This window comes from Phocoena phocoena, chromosome 11, assembly GCF_963924675.1.
Source record: "Phocoena phocoena chromosome 11, mPhoPho1.1, whole genome shotgun sequence".
Lineage (NCBI taxonomy): Eukaryota > Metazoa > Chordata > Mammalia > Artiodactyla > Phocoenidae > Phocoena > Phocoena phocoena.
The window spans coordinates 89,962,053-89,987,730 of NC_089229.1; the positions used below are offsets into that span (position 1 = coordinate 89,962,053).

The 25,678-nt window shown below is 39.6% G+C and overlaps 1 protein-coding gene across 1 annotated transcript in view; it reads right to left on the minus strand.

The window, feature by feature from the left end:
• DERA (deoxyribose-phosphate aldolase) overlaps positions 1–25,678 on the minus strand; it is an 86,492-nt gene that overhangs the window by 22,986 nt on the left and 37,828 nt on the right. The gene's annotated exons all lie outside the window — the stretch shown is intronic.

Genomic DNA, 25,678 nt, shown 5'->3' on the forward strand with positions numbered 1-25,678 from the left:
AGATATGCTGGTAAAAGAAAAAGTGACGGAGCCCAGCGGATCTCATCTGTGGGTGAGGGTATAATGGGAACGGAACACCACAAACTTTTGCCAAGTCATATGCACCACCAGGATGTTAGGGTCATTCACAAATTCCTGAAAACACACCAGGCAGGGAAAAGGAGGAAGAAGAAGTCTGTGAACTGGGCAGGAAGAATGGTTCTGACCTAGACTGTACGAAAGTCATGAGCTAATACAACGTGTCTACATGCTGGATCCATTTTACATATTAACCAGAACTCACGTAAGACCTCCCTGGATGCCAACTGCTTTTCCCCCTCAAGGCACTGCTTTGACAGTGAATAAATAAATATATATGCTCATATCCTGTATTCCCCTCATAGCAGAAGGGCTACGGGTTCCTTTTCCAAAACTCTCAAATAGAAATTGCATATAACCACATGGTAAGAATGTGTATTTCAGACAAATAGTTTACACCACACATTAAATACAGGGGCTTTATTTGTCTTTCACAAAACTTCCTATTACAAAACTAATAAGTCTGATTTAAGGCTGCTCCATTTTAGGAGATCTCCTCCCCCCAAAAGCAGAATATTAATAGTTTCTTAATATGTATATGTTAGGTCTTCATCTACATTCCTTTTAGACCTATATTTAAAGTTTTTGACACATATTTAATGTTTTTAATACTGCCTGTATAATTGCCTTGAGTGTAGCATTTATTTCCTCCCCCTAAAGTACGTTTTATCATAGATGAAATTTCTCCCAGGTATTTCAGGGGAGTTATTAAATGTCAAAATTCAAAGTGAATATATAGGTAACTTTAAAATGTAAAACCTCAGTGAAGAAAAAATTTCAGCTGTTAAGTTGATTACCAAAAATGGGAAATGGGATTCACAGTGATAACCTATGAGGGAAAAAGGCATTTAGAAAACTGGGTTAGAGACAGCTAACAGTGTCAGCTTGTGCTGGAGATCCATTTACTTGTGTTTCTGTCACAAATATCATAAATTTATTCTTGAGAAAGAATAAGTTTCTCTGGGTTGACTTGGCCCAGGTTTTTATACTTAATACATGGAAACAAAAGAGCACAAAAAATTTTTAAGTATGAGGAGCTAAAAAGTGTTGAAATATGGAATGAACAGGTAAGATGGGTTTAATTGTGGCATTTTTCATTTCAAAACCTTCAACTGCTTAAAGAGTAAAATCCTAGAATTTCCGCTCTCCAGGATCTGAATTTAGCCTAATAGTCCACTGTTTCCTTCTGCTGCTCGCCCTAAAGTATCCTGGACTCCAGCTAATTCTGATGATGATAATAGAACGACAAGAGGAGGAGGTCTTTTTTTTTTTTTTTCTGAGAACTTACTATGAGCTTGGATTTATGTATCTATTTTCAACTAATCACAATAACTTGAAAGACAGGTACTCTTACTATCTCCGTTTACAAATGATGAAACCAAGTGATATAGATATTGAAGAAACTGTCTAAGACAACCGTTTTTAAGTCTCATAAACGGTGACTTCCCTGGCACAGTGGTTAAGAATCCGCCTGCCAATACAGATGACATGGCTTCAAGCCCTGGTCTGGGAAGATCCCACATGCCGCAGTGCAGCTAAGCCCATGCGCCACAACTACTGAGCCTGCGTGCCACAACTACTGAAGCCCACACGCCGAGAGCCCATGCTCCACAACAAGAGAAGCCACCGCAATGAGAAGCCCACACACCATAACGAAGAGTAGCCCCCGCTTGCTGCAACTAGAGAAAGCCCGCGCGCAGCAACGAAGACCCGACGCAGCCATAAATAAATAAATAAATTTATTTTTTTTAAAGTCTCATAAATGGAATAACACAACTTTTTCTAACTCAAAGTCCAGGTGTTTCACCACTACACACTTCTACCTCCTAAATCAGATTCATTATTGTTTTGCAGAAACACCCTCTACCTTATCAACTTTCTACTCTCCATCTTTTCTCTCTGTCAAAATCCTACCTGGCCCAGTTCAACCGTTTCCTTCAATATGAAATGGCACCGATACTGCTTTCTTCCCATTTTGAATGTAAATGTGATGACTGGAGCTGTGGCAGCGATCTTTCAACCATGAGGGAAAAGCCAAGAGAATAACAAAGGCACCAATCTTGACAATGATGATGAACTAACAGCAGTGGCTGGCTACACCTCCAGACTTCTTGTTATATGAGAAAAATAATTCCTTATTTATTTGAGCCATCGTTGTCAAGTTCCGTGCTATTTGTAACACTCCATCCTAACTGATGCAGTCCCTAGACTATTTACTTTCCCTCTGCTGACCTAGAAATTCAATGGTGCACTACATCTTACATCTGTTAATGTTGCTCTCTCTGCAATCACTCTCTGCAGCCAAGGACACAAAGTATCACCCCCTACACATGCTCTGCTCTGCGAGGCTGAGACCTCTAGGAAACTACCACCTATGCCTATCCGGGCCCCTAACTCTCCACTCTATCCGCATGGGCAAATCAGACAGAAGGAGTCAGAGTCCAGCTGAATAAAATGTGGAAGGAAAAGTAGCAGGTAAACAGGGATCCGAGAAAGCTGTCAGGAATTACTAAGAAAAGCTAAAAGGACAAAATCACAGAACAGCAGAGATTTCTGGTGGAGAAGCAACCACCTAAGAGGCTCGTGAACAAAGCCTCTGTACACCAATCCGTCTGAACAAGTTACTCAAGAAACAGACAGAAAGGAACTGTTTTATTAACAAAGGGACAATACAAGGAGCTTGAGCAAGAGTAAAATATGGAGGAAGAAACTAAAATTCAAGTCTTTAAATCTCATTGGAGAAGATACTGGAAGCGAATAAGCTGAGAAATTTCTCTATGGGCCTGCCCCTCACTCCGCATCCAAGTGAACTACACACCCACTCATCATCGTGATATTGACCACATCTCGGTGGCACAGCGGTCAAATCATAAACTTAATAAATACAAAAGCTAAATGAATTCAGTGCTAGGCAAGCTTTACTAAAGCATAATGTCTATACTGAACGTAACTAAACTCTTCCACAGCTGCCTACTTGTATAAATAAATGGGTTTTTATTTCTTTCATCTCCTTAATAAACACTTGCACAGCACTTACCATGTGCTGGGCATCGTCCTAAGAGCTTTATACGTCACCTGACATATCTTGAAAAATAAATCAGGTATCTGACACTTCAACCTTCAACTGAAGCCATCTTGCTGCGGAAGTTCAGGGGTCAAAGGAGGAGACGTGTTTGTAAAGCTAAAGTATCCAAGAAGAAATCCTGAGAAACCCCTGACGGCAGCACAAGCTTCTGCTTCTGGCTCCAAGGAACTTGCCTTGGCCTAGTCTGTCCCACCACAAGTACTCGTGAATGACTGCTGTGTTCTAGGCTGTGCTCAGTGATGATTAATACCCTCCTTTCTGAGAAAGAGGCAGGCATATGTGCTGGGTGGTGTGTAAAAAGTGCTGGGGAGCACAGAGCAGTCAACAGGTGCAATCAGGGTGCAGCGGCGGATCTGCCATCCACAGGGGCTATAACGTGAGGAAGTGAAGGGCTGAGGTTTCTGTCCTCGGCCGGTGGTGAAGTCAGAGGAGCAGTGAATGGGGAGAGAGCCAGTTAGTTCCAGCACATTCTACATTAGGGCTCTCCACTAACTCACTGGTGGAATTTGCATGTTGTTTTTCTGATTTTAGTCCTAGTTTCATTCAGTTTAACTAAGCAAAATTATATTACATTTTTTTTTCTGCTCTCCGTTTCTAAGCTTTTTATTTAGTCAGAGCATTCACGTAAAATATCTTGACTGGCAACACTGTTGCAGCCTAAGGAGAAATTTTCTCTTTTCTTGAAGAGTTTCTGATTTTGGTTGGACAAATGTCCTGACATCTCTTCAGTGGGCGGTCCCACCACACACACACACACACACACACACACACACACACACACACACACGTGCACACGCACAGTGAAGAAGGGACTGGGGACTGTAACCTCTGGTTTCAACTCAGTGGATTTTTTTTTAAGTCAAATATTTTCAAAAAGTCCACATCCAGCGCTCTTCTATTGACTGGTTTGGCACAAGTAATGTACACAGTTACTGAACCTGTGGCCTCCTTCAAATGGATTTAAATTTTCATAGGCTTAAACTTAAAAATGAGGCTCTAGCAGGGGGATTTCAGACATTAGCCACATGAGCAGGGAGGGGGGGGGATGTTTAAAGAGACTGCGAGGGAGGTTTTCTAAAACTGGACCACTTACACTGGAACGCTTATGTTCCCACAGTTCCATGTGCACTGAAATCTTCTCTCAGCGCTACAGAGTATAATCTTCTGTGTCTACAGGACCTCACAGAACCTAGTAAGCATTCACTGACTCTATTCTTTGGTTCAATAGTAATAATGATACACAAGAAAAACTTTGCCACACTTAAGTTTTGTATGATGGGTTTAAACAAAAACGCAAAACTGTCCTTTTTGTGAACTTTCGAGGTCTTCGCTAAGCACGTGTGCACTGTGAATGGCTTACAGGGTACATATAATGCAATGTCCCCAAAGCTGTCTGACCATGAGACCCCTTCAGCAGAGTAGTTTTCAATGAAATAGTGTACCTTCCTAAATTCTAGCTTTACTTTCCTTATTTAGAACTCACTTGTTAGGGATTTATTGTGTCTTCCCCCAAATTCATATGTCAAAGTCCGAACCTAGCCCAGCATACTGGAATGTGACTTAATTTGGAAACAGAATCACTGCAGATGTATCAATAATTAGTAACTGGAGTAGGGTGGACCCCTAATCCAATAAGACTAGCGACCTTGTAAAAAGAATGCCATGTGAAGATACACTGGGAAAATGCCATGTGAACATGAAGGCAGAGACTGGGGGGATGTTTCTACAAGCCAAGGAACTCCATCAGACCACCAGAAGCTAGGGGGAGGCATGGAACTGATTCTCCCTCTTCACCCTCAGGAGGAACCAACTCTGCTGAGACCTGACCTCAGGATTCTGGCCTCCAGAACTGTGAGACAATAGATTTCTATTATTTAAACCACTCAGTGTGTGGTACTATTACAGCAACCCTAGGAAACTGATATAAGAATCCATTAAAAAAAAAAAAGATATCACATGCACAGGTGATAAGAAGTGGGTCTTGAACAGTTCAAAGACTAAACTTAGGTCATTTATGTTTCAGAACAAATCCAAACAACTCTCCAGGGTGTTTCACCAGGTAGGAGACAAATAAAGAGAAGAGAAAGGACGGCACAGCCAACAAAGCAGCACTGGGCTGTGCAGAGCATCAGATGCAGAGGAAGAGAAGACGAGGATGGGCTGCCCTGCCCAAGACAAGGTGGAATTTCAGGAGATGACAAGGAAAGGGTCACAGGCAGGGAGTAGCTAAGGAGGTAGGAGAAGGGGAGGAAAAGGCCACTCCCAGAGGGCAGCGGGCTCTGAAGAGCCAGGGTGTCCCCATGTCCTCTGCCACTGTTCTTGCTAGTTCCTCATTGTGCATAAAGCCACAATGAAGTCAAGGTTATATACACTGGGTCCTACCTGGTATTTCTTCCTCCAACTGGAATCTCTCTAGCAAATAATTCAGAGTTGATAACCTTGCTGTTATAAAGTGCCCAGTAACAATTATCCTACTTTTATTTGATTGGACCTATTTGGGGCACTAAGGAAAGGAATGTTTTGTCTGAAAAGTCCACACTGGGACTTCCTTTCTAAGCTCCCAAAGCACCTGAACTCTTCACAAGTCTCCGGCCAAACAACTCCTCCCCCCATTTCTGACCCTGGGGTGCACGAGACACAGCATTCAGTGTTAGTATTCTCGTACTCATTATCTCGTCCTCTTCAGAAGACTCTTCCTCTAATACCATTTACTCTCTTCTTCTCCTTCCTCAGCTGCATTTTCCCTCTTCCTACCTACTAACACCGTTCAAACAGACCTAAATTCAGGCAAATCCTCTGGAAATTGGTGGGGCCCAGTAATCCCATATGGGTGTACAATTACCCGAACAATGATTGAATACATCTTTTTTTTCTTTACTTAACTTTATTGGAGTATAATTGCTTTACATTGCTGTGTTAGTTTCCGCTGTATAACAAAGTGAATCAGCTATACATATACATATATCCTCATATCTCCTCCCTCTTGCATCTCCCTCCCACCCTCCCTATCCCACCCCTCTAGGTGGTCACAGAGCACCGAGCTGATCTCCCTGTGCTATGCGGCTGCTTCCCACTAGCTATCTATTTCACATTTGGTAGTGTATATATGTCCATGCCACTCTCACTTTGTCCCAGCTTACCCTTCCCCCTCCCCGTGTCCTCAAGTCTATTTTCTACATCTGTGATTTTATTCCTGTCCTGCCCCTAGGTTCTTCATGACCATTTTTAGATTCCATATATATGTGTCAGCATACAGTATTTGTTTTTCTCTTTCTGACTTACTTCACTCTGTATGACAGACCCTAGGTCCATCCACCTCACTACAAATAACTCAATTTCATTTCTTTTTATGGCTGAGTAATATTCCATTGTATATATATGCCACATCTTCTTTATCCATTCATCTGTCGATGGACACTTAGGTTGTTTCCATGGCCTCACTATTGTAAACAGAGCTGCAATGAACGCTGTGGTACATGACTCTTTCTGAATTATGGTTTTCTCAGGGTATATGCCCAGGAGTGGGATTGCTGGGTCGTATGGTAGTTCTATTTTTAGTTTTTTAAGGAACCTCCATACTGTTCTCCATAGTGGCTGTATCAATCTACATTCCCACCAACAGTGCAAGAGGGTTCCCTTTTCTCCACACCCTCTCCACTATTTATTGTTTGTAGATTTTTTTATGATGGCCATTCTGACCAGTGTGAGGTGATACCTCATTGTAGTTTTGATTTGCATTTCTCTAATGATTAATGATGTTGAGCATTCTTTCATGTGTTTGTTGGCAATCTGTATATCTTCTTTGGGGAAATGTCTATTTAGCTCTTCTGCCCATGTTTGGATTGGGTTGTTTGTTTTTTTGTTATTGAGCTGCATCAGCTGCTTGTATATTTTGGAGATTAATCCTTCGTCCGTTACTTCATTTGCAAATATTTTCTCCCATTCTGAGGGTTGTCTTTTCGTCTTGTTTATGGTTTCCTTTGCTGTGCAAAAGCTTTTAGGTTTCATTAGGTCCCATTTGTTAATTTTTGGTTTTATTTCCATTTCTCTACGAGGTGGGTCAAAAGGATCTTGCTGTGATTTATGTCATAGAGTGTTCTGCCTATGCTTTTCTCTAAGTGTTTTATAGTGTCTGGCCTTACATTTTAGGTCTTTAATCCATTTTGAGTTTATTTTTGTGTATGGTGTTAGGGAGGTAGGTTCTAGTTTCATCCTTTTACATGTAGTTGTCCAGTTTTCCCAGCACCACTTATTGAAGAGGCTGTCTTTTCTCCATTGTATATTCTTGCCTCCTTTATCAAAGATAAGGTGACCATATGTGCATGGGTTTATCTCTGGGCTTTCTATCCTGTTCCATTGATCTATCTTTCTGTTTTTGTGCCAGTACCATACTGTCTTGATTACTGTAGCTTTGTAGTCTGAAGTCAGGGAGCCTGATTCCTCCAGCTCCGTTTTTCCTTCTCAAGATTGCTTTGGCTATTCGGGGTCTTTTGTGTTTCCACGCAGATTGTGAAATTTTTTGTTCTAGTTCTGTGAAAAATGCCAGTGGTAGTTTGATAGGGATTGCACTGAATCTGTAGATTGCTTTGGGTAGTACAGTCATTTTCACAAGGTGGATTCTTCCAATCCAAGAACATGGTATATCTCTCCATCTGTTTGTATCATCTTTAATTTCTTTCATCAGTGTCTTATAGTTTTGTACATACAGGTCTTTTTTCTCCTTAGGTAGGTTTCTTCTTAGGTATTTTATTCTTTTTGTCGCCATGGTAAATGGGAGTGTTCCCTTAATTTCTCTTTCAGATTTTTCATCATTAGTGTACAGGAATGCAAGAGGTTTCTGTGCATTAATTTTGTATCCTGCTACTTTACCAAATTCATAGATTAGCTCTAGTAGTTTTCTGGTAGCATCTTTAGGATTCTCTATGTATAATATCATGTCATCTGCAAACAGTGACAGTTTTCCTTCTTCTTTTCCAATTTGGATTCCTTTTATTTCTTTTTCTTCTCTGACTGCTGTGGCTACAACTTCCAAAACTATGTTGAATAACAGCGGTGAGAGTGGATATCCTTGCCTTGTTCCTGATCTTAGTGGAAATGCTTTCAGTTTTTCACCACTGAGAACGATGTTGGCTGTGGGTTTGGCATATATGGCCTTTATTATGTTGAGGTAAGTTCCCTCTATGCCAACTTTCTGGAGGGTTTTTATCATAAATGGGTGTTGGATTTTGTCGAAAGCTTTTTCTGCATCTACTGAGATGATCATATGGTTTTTCTCCTTCAATTTGTTAATATGGTTTATCACATTGATTGATTTGTGTACACTGAAGAATCCTTGTATTCCTGGGATAAACCCTACTTGATCATGATGTATGATCTGTTTAATGTGCTGTTGGATTCTGTTTGCTAGTATTTTGTTGAGGATTTTTACATCTATGTTCATCAGAGATATTGGCCTGTAGTTTTCTTTCTTTGGGACATCCTTGTCTGGTTTTGGTATCAGGGTGATGGTGGCCTCATAGAATGAGTTTGGGAGTGTTCCTCCCTCTGCTATGTTTTGGAAGAGTTTGAGAAGGATAGGTGTTAGCTCTTCTCTAAATGTTTCATAGAATTCACCTGTGAAACCATCTGGTGCTGGGCTTTGGTCTGTTGGAAGATTTTTAATCAAGGTCTCAATTTCAGCTTGTGATTGGTCTGTTTATATTTTCTATTTTTTCCTGGTTCAGTCTCGGAAGGTTGTGCTTTGCTAAGAATTTGTCCATTTCTTCCAGGTTGTCCATTTTATTGGCATACAGTTGCTTGTAGTAATCTCTCATGATCCTCTGTATTTCTGCAGTGTCAGTTGTTACTTCTCCTTTTTCATTTCTAAATCTGTTCATTTGAGTCTTCGCCCTTTTTTTTCTTCATGAGTCTGGCTAATGGTTTATCGATTTGTTTATCTTCTCAAAGAACCAGCTTTTAGCTTTACTGATCTTTGCTATCATTTCCTTCATCTCTTTTTCATTTATTTCTGATCTGATCTTTATGATTTCTTTCCTTCTGCTAACTTTGGGGGTTTTTTTGTTCTTCTTTCTCTAATTGCTTTAGGTGTAAGGTTAGGTTGTTTATTTGAGATGTTTCTTGTTTCTTGAGGTAGGATTGTGTAGCTATAAACTTCTCTCTTAGAACTGATTTTGCTGCATCCCATGGGTTTTGGGTCGTCGTGTTTTCATTGTCATTTGTGTCTAGGTATTTTTTGATTTCCTCTTTGATTTCTTCAGTGATCTCTTGGTTATTTAGTAACGTATGGTTTAACCTCCATGTGTTTGTATTTTTTACAGTTTTTTTTTCCTGTAACTGATATCTAGTCTCATAGCATTGTGGTTGGGAAATATACTTGATACGATTTCAATTTTCTTAAATTCACCAAGGCTTGATTTGTGACCCAAGATATGACCTATCCTGGAGAATGTTCCATGAGCACTTGAGAAGAAAGTGTATTCTGCTGTTTTTGGATGGAATGTCCTATGTTATTTATTTTCATTTTGGATGATCTGTCCATTGGTGAAGGTGGGGTGTTAAAGTCCCCTACTGTGATTGTGTTACTGTCGATTTCCCCTTTTATGGCTGTTAGCATTTGCCTGATGTATTGAGGAGCTCCTATGATGGGTGCATAAATATTTACAATTGTTATATCTTCTTCTTGGATTGATCCCTTGATAATTATGTTTTGTCCTTCTTTGTCTCTTGTAATAATCTTTAGTTTAAAGTCTATTTTGTCTGATATGAGAATTGCTACTCCAGCTTTCTTTTGGTTTCCATTTGCATGAAATATCTTTTTCCATCCCTTCACTTTCAGTCTGTATGTGTCCCTAGGTCTGAAGTGGGTCTCTTGTAGACAGCATATATACGGGTCTTGCTTTTCTATCCATTCAGCCAGTCTATGTCTTTTGGTTGGAGCATTTAAACCATTTACATTTAAGCTAATTACCAATATGTATGTTCCTATTCCCATTTTCTTAATTGTTTTGGGTTCATTATTTTAGGTCTTTTCCTTCTCTTGTGTTTCCTGCCTAGAGAAGTTCCTTTAGCATGTGCTGTAAAGCTGGTTTGGTGGTGCTGAATTCTCCTAGCTTTTCCTTGTCTATAAAGGTTTTAATTTCTCCATCGAATCTGAATGATATCCTTGCTGGGTAGAGTAATCTTAGTTGTAGGTTCTTCCCTTTCATCACTTTAAATATGTCCTGTCACTCCCTTCTGGCTTGCAGAGTTTCTGCTGAAAGATCAGCTGTTAACCTTATGGGGATTCCCTTGTATGTAATTTGTTGCTTTTCCCTTTCTGCTTTTAATATTTTTTCTTTGTATTTAATTTCTGATAGTTTGATTAATATGTGTCTTGGCATGTTTCTCCTTGGATCTATCCTGTATGGGACTCTGTGTGCTTCCTGGACTTGACTATTTTCTTTCCCATATTAGGGAGGTTTTCAACTATAATTTCTTCAAATATTTTCTCAGTCCCTTTCTTTTTCTCTTCTTCTTCTGGGACCGTGAATACATCCGTAAAAGCATCAAATACAGCATCACCAAGACCGTAAGACTGTGGCTTCCCAACGTCTGTCTCCTTCTCTTTGTTTCTGAGGCTGAATCTCTTCCCTATCTGTGCATGAGCTCTTTTTCTCTGAGTCAATTGCTTGAATAAAAATCCCAAGCTTTTCCAGTCTAGCCCTCAAGGAACAACCAAGGAAAACAGTAGTGGAGAAGGGTGGGTTTAACTGAAAAGTATAGTGAATTATAAGGGAGTCCCTGATCACCTCATGGGAGTCCGGATGTTAAAAAGCAAAGCGGGAAGAGGGAACCCGCCATGCCTGGGTGTGTGCTTATGGACAGAAGATGAAAATGAGAAATGTACTTCAAAAATAATTTCAGCAGAAAAAATATATTTAATAACCACTCAATTTAGAAAATACCACCTCTAATGAAAATGTCTCAAAGTAGTAGTTTTAAGGATTTTTATTTTATATTTTTGAAAGGCATTATAATAATGAACACGGTGAGATGAGAACACCTGGAATGGAAGAAGAAAATCTGCTTTTTAACTATCTAAGTTATCTAATCTGCAATCCTACTCAGAAACCTCTACATCTGTGAACGTGACTACACATAATATTATAAACTCTGAGGTAATTTATGTGCTTTTCCTTTTTATTAAAAAATAAACAGGAAAATTTTAATTATTCACTAGAATGTTAACATAAAACCAGTGTGATAGCAGCTAACATTCTCCAGCCTTTTGCTGGCTTCATGTGACATGGATGATCTAAATTCTTTCCCATTTCACTGACTGTTCGGTGCCCCCCCCATTGTCCCTGCCGAATGTAGCAGCTCTGTAACATAGGAACTTAACTTTCGATGCCCTAGTTAATGATACATTTTTTACAAAAAGCATATTATAACACTCAATCTTGGGTCACTAGGAAAGCAAAGCGTCATCCTGACAACTGAAGTAAAAACATGAATTTCCTTTTCCTCCCGAATCACCAAAATAACTGTATTCATTCTCCATTTTGCTCTATGTGCTTTGTCTTGCTCATGTTTTTAAACCGAAAAATAGCCTCTCTTGTATCTTCATAGTCTTGCTCAGATTTCCTTAAAAATTCCTTTCCTTGTTACAAGAACAGAAAGGGTAGGGAAAAAGTGGTGAGACTACGGTGGGTTCTGCAACAAGCCGACAACAGAATGAACAGGTGGAGGTCTTGTAATGGGAAGCAGAGGCTCAGCTTCCTGGGCTGGCGAAGGCCTTGTTTCTCTTGAATTCCCTAACCTGATAAACTGCACTACGATGAGTTGTTTTGTCCTCTCCCTTCCCTGCTCAGCAGACAACCATTCACCAAGTACTATTCATCCCACCCCCTTAATACCCACCACGGCCGTCCACTCCTCTCCATCCCCACCGTACTGCCCCGGTTCAGCTCCTCGTCCTGGTCGGCCAGACTGCTACAACCGCTTCCTAACAGCTTCCCCGGCTCCAGCCCAAATCCACTGCCCCTAAAGTGGAAATCTGATCACTGCTCCAGGACCACAGAGAGCAGTAAGGGAGGAAGAGGAGTCTGGAGTAAGGATGTCTTATGGATCTCTATCCCTCGTGCCTGGCACCTGGTGGAGGAATAAATGGATGGATGAATTAAGCAACTGCTCATTTCCCGGCTATAAACTTTCAAAGGCTAAAAACTCTCCACACCCACAGATGGGAACACAAACTCCATAGCATGGCCATGAGCCCCAGACAGCTTACCTGCTTCCTCCTCCACTTCTCCCACCACTTCTCCACCCCAATCATACCAGCGCTCTCACCATGACATGCTCTCCACGGGTATAAAAGGGCACGTGCTTCTCTGCCTGAAACGCCCTTCCTCTACCTCTGCACCTAATGACTCCTCCACAAAGGCCACTTGCTTTGCAAACCCATCCATGAGTCCTCCAGAGGGCTCGCCAGGTTCCTGCAGCCCCAGCGCAAGTGTCCCTTTGGCCTCTGGGCTCCCGACAGGGCAAACCATAAACCCCATTTTCACCTCCTCACCAGACTAAAAGATTGTTAGTGTTTAAAGGGAAGGAGCTACATCTTACTTATTTTTCTCTCCCCTCTCTCTCGTCTCATCCTTCTCCAATGCCCAGAATAGCACTGATAAACATTAGATGTTCATGAAATACTTGCTGGATGAGCCCACTCGAGGGAAACAAACACCCTAGGTATTAGGATGACAGAAAACCTAGCCCTTCTCTTCCCAACTAGCCTTTCCCCCAGCCCCTCCGTCTTCACCACAGCTGTTACCACCCCTCACCCCCTCATTTCCTCCCATCCCCCCAGCACAGCTTGGAACTGTGGGGAGTCCCCGTTCAAACCCTAAACCTAATAACTTGCAGATGGAAGGAGGAGAGACCTCAATACTATCAAGGCGGCAGAAGGATGAAAAATATTCCTAGAGACCTAATTAGAAATACAAATTCAAGTCCTTCCAAAAAAAAAACATTGTCACGTGTCAGGACGTACAGAACTACTGCTGCAGAGCTAAACTTCAGTTATTCTGTCTGCTAAACTCAGGCCTGGCAGAGAGACCAAATAACCACTTACGATCTTGTTTCTGTGGGAATATAGGTTCAGAGTTCCCAACAAGCCATCTGTAACTACAGGGACAATCAGCCTGTTCATTGTGGAGTATCTCTGTTAAAGGTTTTTCCCCTCGAATTTGAAATTCTCTCTCTGAATAATTTCTAAACTATCAGGGTGAGTGGAAAAACTTCTTGTCTTAACACCAGGAAACCTAGATTCCAGATCAGAGGCTCTCATTCCTGCCTACACAGTAGACACACCAGGAGAAGATTTTAAAAAGTACTGATTCTCTTGGTTCCATTCAAGACCATTAAAATCAGAACCTCTGGGTGGTAGGATCTTTTCACCAGTTTATGGAAGAAGCGCTTCAGGATATTCTGATTTGCAGTCCGGGTTGAGAACCTCGTTCTAGACCGTGTTTTGACTTATCTGTTCTGGGGTAAATTCCTTCCGAATCTGACTTTCCTGGATCTCGGTTTTCTCACCTATAAAATGAAAGCTTTGAGATGAACAAGATTCTTTATAAGCCTTCCCAGTTTTCAAAGCATTTAGAACTTTTATGAGTTAATTTTTTAATGTTTAGTTGCTCTATTTCTCTTGGCTTATCTGACAATGTACAAGTCAAGAAAAAACAGACAGGAATCTGCAAAGACCTTTTAGTGACTGAGACAGAAGGAGTTGCAGGCAAAATTCCAATTTGAAAAGTATGTTTCCCACATACTCAACTAGTTCCTGGGAGGACAAAAGTTACATATACAATCACTCAATTTTATAGATTTTTTTTTAGAGCCATTATGTTCAAATTTTTAAAAAGGAAAAGAAAAGAAAAAAGTTTCCATACTATAATATTTCACTCCCTCAGATATGTAGTTTTATCATGCTAACAATGACTTTTTTGCACACGCTTCCATTAAAGCCATGACTGCAGAATAAGCTGAGGATTTCAATAACGCCCCCTCGCTCCTGAAATCTTTTTGTTCAATAGCTCACTGAGCAACTTAACATACAGGGTCCCTAATCTCTTTATTCTAGGGATGGCATTATAACCTTTGTCTTGCTTCAACCAATTTTTCTCTTAGTTAACACATCTTTCCAAGTTTAAAATATTTTTTTTCATTGATTTGGCTTATAAAGTAAACCTAGAAACTTGCAAATATTTTTTGAAAAACAAAGAAATACAGAAGAAAAGAGAACACAGGAGAACTGCCTGCTCCATTTTATAATATTACAGCACATTGTGTAGTCTTGAGTCAGTATTTATTATCAGTCATTTAGTTTATGATACAGAATAACTTTGGATTACTGATGCTTGTATTATTACTCACTCTGTGTCTTGGACTGTTTGAAGATCTGTATTTTTATTACAAAGTCCAATAAAAATAAGGTGAAAAACCCATAGGTCCCAAAACTGATTCCTGGCTTGTGCTGTATGTCACTCCTTTCCAATCTAAAAAGTGTTTCCTTCTACTGTGAGTCTCTGTCTCTTGCTCATAAGCAAATTTATCTCCTAATGCCTCATTCTTTATTTTAGCCATTAATCTCCCATTGAGAACCTTACCAAATGCTTTTTGCAGATAAAAATATTTAATATCTACTAGATTTCCCCTATCCACAAAGCCATCCAACATTGCTTAGAGGGAAAAATCAATCTTTTGTACCTGAATTTAAGTTTGCTGGTTTGACTCAAAGTATTTTTCTCGAACTTCTTCAGGTCTTTACAGGAAATAATAGAACCACAGTGCAAGAACCCCACTTCTCTTGTTATGGGTTGAACTGTGCCCCCTAAAAATATATGCTGAAGTTCCAAACCCCAGTACCTCAGAAAGTGACCTATTTGAAAATAGCATCATTGCAAACGCAATTACTTAAGTAAAGGTAAGGTCTTACTAAGTAAGGTGGGCCATTACATGGTGGATGTCCTTATAAGAAAGGAAGAGATGCAGAAATACACAGGGAGAAGATGACCATGTGATGATGGAAGCAGGGATTGGAGTGATGCATCTATAAGCCAAGGAATGCCAAGTATTGCCAGCCAACACCAGAAGCTTTCTAGCAAGAAAGGATTCTCCACTACAGATTTCAGAGGCAGCACGGCCCTGTGGACACCTTGATTTTGGACGTCTACCCTCCAGAACCATGAGAATAAATGTCTGCTGTTTTAAGCCACCGAGTTTGAGGTACTCTGTTACGGCAATCCTAGAAAACCAACACCCTCCCTCTTTTCCCATTAATTCCATATTTGGGGGCCCTGTCTATCCTGGCTTGAAATCTACCCAGAAATTTCACACACACACACAACCTGTGTGTGTGCGTGCGTGTAAAATATTTTTCTCCTCTAGGATCAGACTCGATTCCAAAGGATCACATTTAATGTTTAGGTCCAAAGATTCACATAAAACGTTTCTTCTTGTAGGATCACACTTGACTCCAAAACAGAAAGCACCCCAATGGTTGCTGAGTGTCATGTATCTAACACTGGCTCCATCAGGCTGTCGCCCAGCCTGTGCTTTCAACACCTCCCACCTCCTGACGTGGCCCATCCAAGTTCCAGAATACCTGAACTTTAACAAAACTCTGCTTTATACCAGGCCAAAATCCATCTTCCTATAACTTCTAAAAGATGGTCCCAGCCCTCCTACCTTGGAGTAATAGATAACAATCATGCTTTTTCATCATTTTTTGTGTATTTATGTGTGTACAAGTATTTGAACACAATACCACAGCCCCAATGATCGTGCTTTTCCTAGATAAGGCGCCCCTATGTTTTGCATCACTCTTCATGGGAAGGTTTCAACTTCCCTCATCCCACGCTGGGACATCCCTCTACACACGCTCCAATACCATTCCCGTCCTCTGCACCCTTTCACCTCATCCCTCTGCTCCTTCATTCTTACACTGTCCTCAGCCTTGTCCTCTCTCCTTCTCCTTCCTCAGGTGGACAAGAAAAAGGTCCACTTCCACTGTCACTCCCTAGCTGTTCCCTGGGCACCCCAGGGAGGGGAATCTGAAAACAAACAAAAACCTTAGTACTGAACTCAAGTAGCAGTTGATAAGCCTGACCCTGCTCACGTGCCAAGTGTATCATCACGGAACCATCAGCAGCACAGGTGGACACAAAATTACAGTGGAAGCTGCCTGAGGTCAGGGTCCTCTTGCAACTTTCCTTTTCATTTCAACGAGGATTTGCTGTGGGCCCATCACAGGCGGGGCTCTAGGCTTGCTTTCAACTTGCTCTTTCATGTGTACTTCATGTCCACCACCCCCTAGAGTTTTTCTCCAAACGGTCTATTGTCTTATTTTTCTTGTCCTCAATAGAAAAGTACAGCTCAATATATAAATCTCATTCAGTGACTCCAGAAAGACATCTGTGCCTCCAAAGGTTAAACACAGCTTAAACATATCTTACATGATTCAGATCAATTGCAGGGTGGAGAGCAGAACTGCACGATAACTAAAGCATGGAATTTGGAGTCCAGAGTCCTCCAGAATTCTGCCACGTCCTAAATGCGTGGCCTTGGTCTAGTCACTTAACTTCCGAGCTTCAGGTCTCCAGCCACTCAACGCTGATAAGGTACCTCCCCTACTTCCCTCTTAAAACAACTGCAAAAAGAATTCAGTAAACTACTAACTTCACATGATTTACTAACCTTTATTCACGAAATCATTCAACAAATATGTTTATCAAGTATCTACCTGGTACAAAGTACTGAGGGACCCATTCGAGGATTCCAATTTCCCAGCATTTAAGAGTTTGCTAGAAGATCAGTTAACTACCTGGCACAGACATTAAAGAGTAAGTAACAAAAGTTAACGTGTTAGGAATTAAAGACAAATGAATAACAGAATCTCAGAGACATGAGCAACTACCTATAGGTCTCACCTCTATGTCGTATACCAGAATTTCATTAAGAAAAATCCCTTATTCTTTTGCTGAGAAAATACAAATTTCTTTTAAAAAAATGAATTTTATGCATGTTGTTTACAAAGGTATCTATTGATGTCCTTGTACCTGATAACCTAACCCATCAATGAGCGTTTTCTAGGCACTTGTTACGTGCAAGCCTTTGTGCCAGAAACTTCTCTAGGCAAAGCAAGGTCTGTAGAAGGCAGTCATGTGCTTTTGGAATAAGGTGGGTTACATTTAAAAAAAATTTCACACAGTAAAATTTTACACAGGCTAGTATACAACACACAAAAAACTAAGCTTTCAAGCTTTCCCTTTTTTTTTTTTCCCTCCAGAAGCCCAGCCATGAAGAGCCACAGAAAATGCTTTATGCTTAAATGTATAGACTTAACCTTTTATAAAAATGACATTCATAGACCAAAATGCACCATCAGTAGTTCCTGTACTGCTGGGAGGCCAGAAGACATGATAACTCCTCTCTTCTGCAGTTTTCTACTTTGCACTCAAGAAAGGATGGGGAGGGCGTGGGTGAGTGAAGGTAAACTTTCTGATATTTTTGCTTGGGGCCTTGAATTTAAATTGACTCCTTGAATGAGATGGCAAGTTAATTCGTTTTTACCCTGTAAGTGGTTTAATTTTCAGGGCTACTTTAAGGAACTGTAAATAAATTTACTCTTTAAATTCTTTACCTCTTAACCTAATGCACATCTATATTCTTATGCTTTCCCCAGTGACAAGCTTTCAACTGAAGCATAATTTTTCATAAATTAAATGCTTTCCTATGAAAGGCAAGATCTTACTTAAAAAACAAAAACAAACAAACAAAAAAAACAGGCTGGAACACCCCAGGGGTCTGTATGTGCCATCTGGATCAATACTCCTTGAGAATACAAAGATTTGCAGCCTAAGATGAAGGACTCAGTGTGACTTCTGACAATCTTTAGAAAAATAAATCTACACAGTCTTTTATTCTACTATTTGGTTCATATTTTTAAATTTTTTAAATGTTTTTTAAAAAATCTTAGATGTTAATTTGCTATTAATCACAGCATTTTTTTAGGATTTTGGTTTCATTTAGTCATAGCAAGTCGCCCACTATTTTTCCCCTTTACTTTATTTACTTAATGGCTTCCCTCCTATTTTTGTCTATTTCTTTGCTTCATCTCATTGTTTCTGTATTACTTTGATCTTATTGGGTTGAATTTCGAGTATTCCCTCCCCTGGTTCCTACTTTTTTCATTTTTCATTTCCTATATGTTACAAAATCCCAGCCAAGTTCAAAACTCATTTTGCATTCCCTTCAAGGTCTGCTTTTCTCAAGCCCCATATTTTTATGTTAGTACTCTTCCCACAGATCTTCATCAGCAATTCAAACCTGATGACATTATGATTGCATCTTTAGTGCTTTTCTACTCCAACCTTATTTATCATGCCTGCATTATTTCCAAAGATAAGGTCTAGCATAACTTCAGAGCAGAGCTTGTTAGCTGTTGCATGTGTGCAAACAGTCCAGGCTACTGAAAGATAAAGCCACTTTTCTACATTCCGGCATTATTCTTAATGTGTGCATTTGCTGGGCTGAAATCCCTTAGCAGGTCAACTTTTGACTTCTCTTTTCTATAAGCATGTTTCCCTTTCTATCTTACTTCCTATCACCTTGTTCTTGGCTTATTTGATGAAAAAAATATGGCTCTCGTTTCTCTTCCCTGATTATTTTCCCTTCAAACTGTTTATTCCCACCTCACCTTCTCCTTTATTTATATTTCTCTCACCACATTTCCACTAATGTAAAAGTAAGATCCATTTTCAATGACCAAAAAGCCAAGACAAAAAGTTCTCCTTGGTCTTTTCCTTGCTTCTAGAACTTTCTGAGAATCCTACAAAACTTTTATACATCATACCACTGCTTGGATTGCCTAAGCCATACTTTGTATATATAATCTCCTTGTCAAAGGTATACATTTTCTATCTTTTTTTCAATTAAAATTAAAACTCTCAAAATAACATGTCCAAATTCTACAAGGTGGTGGCACATCTGGGAAGATGAATCTAGACCTAATCTAATCTAATTTCACTTTGCCTATTTTCACTCTTCCTTACCTCTGTCTGTCTTTCTCACTGACTCATTGTTGTATTCCAAAATATTTCCTTAGGCTCTCCTAGATGTCAGGCAGGGTAGCAATCACAGGGGGATACAGATAAGTAAGATAATTCTTGGCCTCAAGGAGGTTCATAGTTTTATAAAAAAAACTAAGAGGTAAAACAACTGATGGTGATACTAGATGACAAATGCTACTGGTATTTATATACCAGTATTAATTCTCCTGGTATTATATACCTAAGAGAAGGACAGTATGAACAATTAATTCTGCCTTTAAAGGATAATAGAGAGATTTGACAGAGTAGGAAAATTTCACTTAAATCTTTAAAAACAGCTAACAGGAGGGGAGAAGGCTATAACAGATACAGAAAATGTTATAACAAAGACAGAAATACCTGGGATGTTTACAAATAGCAAAAATGACCGTACAGAATAGCAGCAAAGATATCCTTTTAACTGATGTTCTTATTTTGCCAGAGAAGAGTACCTACCTCGTAAAGTTGTTGTGAAGGTTAAATGTAAATATATATGAAGCCCTTAAAATAGTACCTGTCACACGGTAAATGCCCAAGAAATGTTACCTATTATTACTGTTGTATTATACTTTATATCACATATATTTCATCTATTCAAAATATTTTATTTACTTATTTTTTTCTGGTTCCTGGCTTGGTTCTGGATCATTGCGGCTGCTGAATAAGTGATCTTATACATGTCTGAAGAGCTGAGGTGGCTGCTACAGCTTCCATTGTAAAAGAATCAGGAGCAATGACAAGCATAGCTAAGAACTGTGCCATGAGAAAAATAAACTGGGCCACATCTAATTGCGATTCTCAACGAATCAGATATTTTTTGCACCTTTCTTTTTTAAGACAGAGTCAAAAGCCAGCAAAACAAGTTCATATGTAAGATTCAATGAACAATCCTACAAATACAGTAAGCTTTGGGATCAGTACAGAATGTAATCCAGCTCAATAGCTTTTATCTCCTATAGTTACACCAAAGGTCATATACATTACTTCATTTGAAGTTATGATCAGGTTAACTTATTTGTTCAAGGTCACAAATTCTGCAAGATAGAGCAAGAGTCCAGGTCTTCTAACTCCTATGAACATGGCTCCTTCCCCTAAAACATTTTGAGAGATTCCTAAACAAGAATAAACCAAAAGTAGGCTACGAATCACTTATTTGAGCAAAAATATAAACACACCCTGGCTAAGATTTTACTTACAATGATGTATGATACTAGACTAACGTAGTTATATATTTCCACCTTTCTCTCTTTAGAGAACTGTGTTTGAGAGAATAATCGAAATGGCTATCAAAATTGTAAGATAAAAATTATTATGAACGTAAATGACAAACCCCTTTCCTTTTGAGATTTATGATGCTAAATTAATGGGAAAACAAAAGCCATGAAGAATTCCAGACATGAGAGAAGAAATGTTACCAGACTTGCCCTCCTGCTATAAATAACTATATAACTGAGCAAAATATATAAGGCAACTATTTTTAGGCATTGGGAAATTGGCAGCTCAAGATACAGACCTTAAGATAATTACGATATACAAATAAGCAGACAAGGACTTTAATCAGCTGTTACAAATATGTTCAAGGATTTTAAAGAAAGAATGATCTCCATGAGTGAAAAAATGGGAAATAGCAGAAAAATTAGAATTCTAAAAAAGAATAAATGGATTCTAATACTAAAAATGTTCAGGAGCATAAATTTCAATGGATGGGCATAAAAGTACATTTTAGGTGGAACGTAAGGGTCAATGAACTTGAAGAAAGATCCACGTATATTAGCCACGCAGAAAAACAGAGGCGGGGGAGAAAGATTAAAATTAAAATGAATAGGCGCCAGTAAGCTGTGAGACAATATCTAACACTCAGGTGCTTGGGTCCTAGAAGGAAAGAGAGTGGGGCAGAGAAGTCCTAAAACAACAACCTACAAATCCAAGAAGCTCGGCAAACTACAAGCAGGATGAATACAAAGAAACCCACACTTAGGCACCTCACAGTCAAATTAGTGAAAAACAAAGATAAAGAGAAAATACTGACTGGGTATTTGATAAAACATTACTTATAGGAAAACAAGAAGAAATAGAATTCCAAGAAATGGAATGATATGGTTAAGTGCTGAAATAAAAATAAAACTGTAACCTGAAACTCTATATTCAGCAAACCATCCTAGAAAAATGGGAGTGAAATAAAGACATTTTCCAATGAACAAAATCTGAGAGAATTAATCACCAGCAGACTACAGGAAGGATAAAAGATGGAAACGACATGTAAAAGACTAGTTTTACTTAGTTTTTTTCCTTTTAATTTCCTTAAAAGACAAATGACTGTCAAAACAAAAATCACATCATTTTGAGGAATAGTTTATAAATAGTTGGAAGAAGTACATTAAAATAATTCAAAGGACTAATGAGGGTGTAAATGGAACTGCTGTAAGGTGTTTACATTTGTGCCATTTGAAGTGTAAAGTGGAATACAGGCACACCTTATTTTATTGTGCTTTGCTTTATTACACTTTACAGATATTGCATTTTCTACAAATTGAAGGTGTGTGGCAACCCTGCAACAAGCAAGTCTGTTGGCACCATTTTTCCAACAGCAGTTGCTCACTCTGTGTCTCTGTGCCACGTTTTGGTAATTCTTGAAATATTTCAAAAATTTTCATTACTATTATATTTGTTACAGTGATCTGTGATCAGAAATCTTTGATGTTACTGCAAAAAAAATTACAACTCTTTGAAGGCACAGATGATGGTTAGCATTTTTTAACTAAGGTATGTATATTGTTTTTTTAGACATAATGCTATAGTACATTTAACAGATTATAGTACAGTGTAAACATAACTTTTATATGAACTGGGAAACCAAAAAATTCATGTGATTTGCTTTATTGCAATATTCGCTTCATTGCAGTGGTCTGGACCCAAACTTGCACTATCTCTATGGTACATCTGTAATGTTAATTCTAAGTAGACTGTGATAAGTTAAAAATGCATACTGTAATTTGCTAGAGCAACTACTAGAAAACTACAAAGAGGTTGCAGATAAAAAGCCAATAGAAAAAATAAAAATGAAGTGCTGTATCTGATGAACCCAAAAGGTGGCAGGAAAAGAGGAACAAAAATAGAACAGAACAAGGAGGAAGCAAATGGCAAGATGATAGTTAAATCCTATCATATCAATAATTATGTGAAATGTATATTGACAAAACATTTCAGTTAAAAAGCAGAGATTACCACAATGAATTTTTAAAAAATCTGTCTCTAAGGGATAACCTTAAATATATAACCACAGATGGGTTGAAAATAAAAGGATGGGAAAAAGATATACCATGCAAATGGTAAGCACAAGAAATCCGGTGTGGCTAGATTAATATTAGACAAAGTGGGGGCTTTCCTGGTGGCGCAGTGGTTGAGAGTCCGCCTGCCGATGCAGGGGACACGGGTTCGTGCCCTGGTCCAGGAAGATCCCACATGCCGTGGAGCGGCTAGACCCGTGAGCCATGGCCACTGAGCCTGCGCGTCCGGAGCCTGTGCTCCGCAACGGGAGAGGCCACAACAGTGAGAGGCCCGTGTACCGCAAAAAAAAAAAAAAAAATTAGACAAAGTGAACATTCAGACGAAGGTCTAGTACCAGAGATAACAAGGGACGTGTCATAATGATGAATATGCTAATTCAACAGGTAAACATACCAATCCTAAAAGTGTCTATACTTAACAGCAGAGCTCCAGAGCTCCATAATAAAGTTAGAAAAAGCTGACAAAACTAAAAGGATAAGTATGCAGATCCACAATCACATCTGGAGATTTTAACAGCCCTCTCAGCAATTACTAGAAAAAGTACACCAAAGTGAAACCAAGCAAATCAGATCTAAAAAGTGTGATCAACCAACTTGAACTCTTTGAAAAGACTAATAAAACTGGCAGACCCCTAGCAAGACTATTTTCTACCAAAATGAAACAAAGAACAACAACAGAAAACAAAAATGACCAATATCGGGAATAAAAAAGGAGACATAACCATAGACCCTACAGACATCAGACTAATAAGAGAATATTACAAACACTTCAGACCAATAAATTTAGCAACTCATATATGTGTATAATGAAAAGCCCTAAGCAAACTCCTTGTACATAGAACGTGACAGATATCACAGCTATTACCTCGGGGGTGGGGGAGGGGGAACAAGCACAAAAGAGTACATACTATATAAGTGTAATGTTCTAAAACTGGCAAGCTAATCTATAGTGATAAAATCAGATCAGTTATTGCACCTGGAGCAGAAGGTAAAAAGAGTGGGACTGCAATCATATCGTACACTTAACACTTGAACTTTATTGAATGTAAGTTTACCTCAGTGAAGTTGATTTTGAAGAAAACAAAAACAGTTTGAAAAAATACTACAGAAATAGGATGAAACATGAGTTTAGACCATAAAGTTTTTGAATTTAAAAAATCTTTCAAAACATACTTCGTTTATGTTATATACCTTCTTAACAAAATAGGAAGCATAAACTGTGGGCCAGGAAGTGCATGATACTTCACAAAGATGTGCCTTTAATTCATGATAAGATCTAGCACAGTGCCTTGGGAGACAGCTGGGTTATAACTGAAAAAGCAATACACCTGAAGCCAGAAGACCTGGGTTCAAATAATGACTTATGTGATCAGTTAGCTGTGAACCTTAGGCAAGTCTCTCCATCTTAAGTTTCTTCATCAACTACAGGGCTGGTGTGAAGGTGAAGAAATATTATTGTAACGTATCTAGTAAAACACCTCACAGACAAAGTTATATTACTCACAGTAATAGACACTGATTAGATGAAGAAATGAAGGCGATAAACAATGACATGGACATGGATACAAGCCAACAGGAACAGGGGAGAGCGTGTTTCTAGTCACATTTCTGTTTGTGGCTGCAATGGGTGGGATGGAGGATGGAACAGAAGTGTCCAAGCACGAGGACCTAATACCATGTTCCTATCCTATGCAGTAGGTGCAGGGAGTAGGACAGGGTTGGCTGCTGGCCCAGAATGAATATACTTTCACTGTGACCTGGATCCCGGCATTCTGGGCTAACTCCCTTGTCCTGGTGAGGAGCGTGAAAAGGGAGGCTACTTGTCTACCTAAGACTCCAATGGGCTTTGCCCAGGTTCCTGAGAGTTGCAGCATCTTCTATTACTGGGGGCCTCTGAAATGCCAACATAACTGATGACCCACTCTTTAAAGTGATCCACTCTTCCCTATCCTTGGGTTTTCAGAGATTCTGCTCTAAATAAAACAAGCAGAGCAGAGATCTTTTGGATACAGCGGCAGTGACCAGAGTAACAGCTTCATTAACGCCTAGTTGGCTGATAGAGTTCCAGGGAACGATGCTTCGAAGGTCTGAGTCTTCAAAAAGTGCACGAGTAGAAAAATCTAGAGGGTGACCACAACAAAGGCCCAGATTTAAGACCTGAGAAGTCACGTATCTTCCAAACATGGAGCCACTAGTAGGGCACCTAAAAATCCAATACTGAGTCACAGTATAGTATCTGATGGAGGTTTTAACAGATCAGTATGAGGGCATGCAGAGGGGATAATAAACCAAGTGGTGGGGGAGGAAGCAGTATTGGGGAAATATTCTCGAGAAGAGTGACAACTATGCTGAATCTAAAGATGTTCAAGAGTTATTTGGGCAAAAGGCATTCCAGGCAGGGACACAGCAGGTACAAAGACTCCAAGGGATTGGACGGTGCCATGTGCAGAGCACAGTGGGTAATTCCATAGAGCTGGAGCACATGGTATGCAGGGAAAATGAGGCGATGGCAGAGGCACGGGCAGGGTCTTGAGAAAGACCCTTTTTATTTTTATTTTTTTTTGGTTGTGCCACACGGCTTGCAGGATCTTAGTTCCCCGATCAGGGATCGAACCTGGGCCCCTTGCAGTGCAAGTGTGGAGTCCTAACCACTGGACCACCAGGGAATTCCCTGGGAAGGTCCTTTTTTAAAGTCGGGCTGAAGGAATTTATATCGTATCTTGAAAATGAAGGGGAGCCACTGAAGGATCTTCAGCAAGCAGTACCATAACCAAATTGGCATTTTAAAGCGATCATTCTGGCAACAGTGTGGAGAACAGATTGAAAGGGGACAGAAGTAGAGACAGGGAAAACTAGTTAGGAGACCGGTGAAGTGATCCATGTGGGGAGTGACAGTGGTCTAAGAGAGCAGCACACAGAATGGAGCGAGGACGTATTAGATACGGTAAAAAAGTAGAACTCTCGAGACGCGTTCACTGATTCATATGAAGGTGAGAAAAGGCAATCCAGCAGGACTCCCAAGTTTCAGGCTTGGGCGTATGACTGGCTAGACATGCTGTCTGTAAAGATAAAGAATAAGTCAAGCTACATTTCAAAATATAAAA